The sequence below is a fragment of the Bombus impatiens genome, unplaced genomic scaffold (genome assembly GCF_000188095.3).
Source record: "Bombus impatiens unplaced genomic scaffold, BIMP_2.2 scf_0060, whole genome shotgun sequence".
In the NCBI taxonomy this organism is placed as follows: domain Eukaryota; kingdom Metazoa; phylum Arthropoda; class Insecta; order Hymenoptera; family Apidae; genus Bombus; species Bombus impatiens.
Window position 1 is genome coordinate 979,257 of NT_176479.1, and position 2,547 is coordinate 981,803.

Below are 2,547 nucleotides of genomic sequence, written 5' to 3' on the forward strand. Positions count from 1 at the left end.
TCGGCCCATGGCTTTTCTGTATTACCAGCCGCGCCTCACCGCACGCGGACCCACCGCAAAACGCAAGCGCACGACCAAACCACGCACGCACGTGCGTGTCCCGCGACTTTGCTCGTGTACAACCCGATCTTAATGGTACGATGAAAATCGTCTTGTTTGCTCGTTGTCTGCCGTCTTCCGCTCGTTTGTCCGCAACAGATTCAATATTGGTTCTTTTTTTCTTCGTAGTTTCTTGCCTCTTTTTAATACTTTTTTACGGAATTCTAGGGTTCTAATGAAGTATCAGTGGAAGTTGTGAATCTGACAGTCATACAAGAAGACTGGTAAGAGTAAGCACATAAATACTTATACTCAAAGCTTATACTAAAAATTATGAAAATGACACACGATGAAAGATGCATTACATACAAGATGTCTTCGCGAACGTAATGAACGTAATAATATTCCGTCTGTGTTATTGCATACTTGGGTATACAAGCAAAAGTGCAACATTTTACCAAATAATTAATGAGAAATAAATTATCCATCTGTATACGTTTGAAAATTTCACTAGCACGAATGTAGGAATTTAGTGATTTTTAAATATCTTTTATTAGATAAGTGTTAGGTTAATAGAGTTTCGTTACATCATTTTACTGACAATTCGAACGGACTTAGACAAATGAAATCGCAGAAAAAAGTTTCAGATAATCACTACGATCGATGCAAGAAATGAAAGTAAGAAGGAACAACGTTCATTTAATATATTCAAATAGGCAGGTTTGAATCTACTGAAAACGAATAAAGAATTAGATATGTATGAAAAATACATTCGCACGTATATGTTGTATGGCGATTTGTGGTTTGTGAATGTTGACATGAATTAATGACATGGAGAATTACTGATCGCGCTCAACTATCGAAAACTAGTTGAGTAGTTTTGTTTAATAAAAGTTTTAATAGAAGATTAATAAAAGCTTTCTTTGATTAATCTGTTAACGTAAACAAATCCTTCTTCGGTTTATCAGTGCGAAATGATTCAATTTTTTCCGTAATAAACAATTAACAGTAAAAATGAAAGTGATGTTCCTTTTATAATATATGTATGTATTGAATTAAAAATTTGACATTAAAATCTTCTAAAAGAATTAACCTTAAAATAAATTTTCAGGAAGTCGGATTTCCCTCATTAAGATTAAGTTATTAACTCGAATAATGGTCATATAATTGGGATAAACATAAAGTTCATTGTTATCCGTTTATGGTTACCGAATCATTGGCGTATTATAAACGGTATATTGCGTTATAGTAAGCCACTTAGCACGTGCATCTGAATGCATTAAAGATCGCAGGCGGTAGGTCACAATACGGTTTTAATACGATTCTTTTGTCGTCTCTGAATCAGTATGGTCGGTATATACCAAGAATACAACAGTCTTGAGTAACCGTAAAGGAGTTCCAAATTGTCCAACCCCAAGAAATCATTCGAAGAATTTTATGGCTTTCGATCTGGAAAATCCTGTTACGGGACAACTTTCTCAAGAAATGACCTTCTAGTTTCTTAACATCCGAAAAACCTTTCTTTCTGTTCGTGATAAATAAACACCATCATAGGTTGTTCTCTCAACGATCTCCTGCTGATCTGAAAAAAGGCACAATTACGAATGATCAAAGACATTCGTTTTTATCACGTGATGCAATAAGGATGTTGTCCAGATACGCATAATAAAATCTCAAGCCCGTATGTAAAGTCGCATCCTTGGTATATCCCTGGGGGACCCTCGGATGCCATCAGTGTTTTTCCATTACACAATCATTAACAGAACCTATCGACACTAGAATTCTCGTCTAATGTACAGGTGCTCTGGGAACACCTTGAAGATGACCACTCCTCTATTAGACACTTTTTGTGAAAAAAAACGACGGAACGTAAAACAAACCAGCGATATTCGTCGACGTGAATGATAATGAATATCAATAGAATTCGCCTGAAATCAAGCAAACAGCTGAAATAATATTGCGAAATTAGTTTATTATTCGATACATTGATGTAATATTTTGTCGTGCGGAATAGAAATTTGTCTGAAATTTTCACCAAGTAGGCCATGGCTTTATGGGCCGATTTGTAGATTATGACATCAATACTTTTTACGTAACATCGGTGGACGGCAAATACCTTAGTTGGGTTAATATTCAGGATGCACCACTGAACCGATCGGCTGACCAGATTATTCACGTCCAAAGTCATTTACACGTTACAGCTATCTCGTAAAAGGAATAAAGAATATTAGGACAAACAGGTAGCTGATGGTTTCCATTGTTCCATTATACGTAAGATTTTATTTATGCGTAAACACGTGTTTATGTGCAAAGAAAATCTTTTCTTTCGATCCTAAGGCTAGTTTATTGTTTAGTAAGATTTCTACAATAATACGTTAAAAATGAAATGTTAGTATTTTTGTAAAATTTAAGTTGTAATATGTGACATTTATTTTACATTAAATTTTTATTCTTTTGTAATAAATTACAAATAAAAGTAATGGAAGGTATTAAAAATCGGAACACATG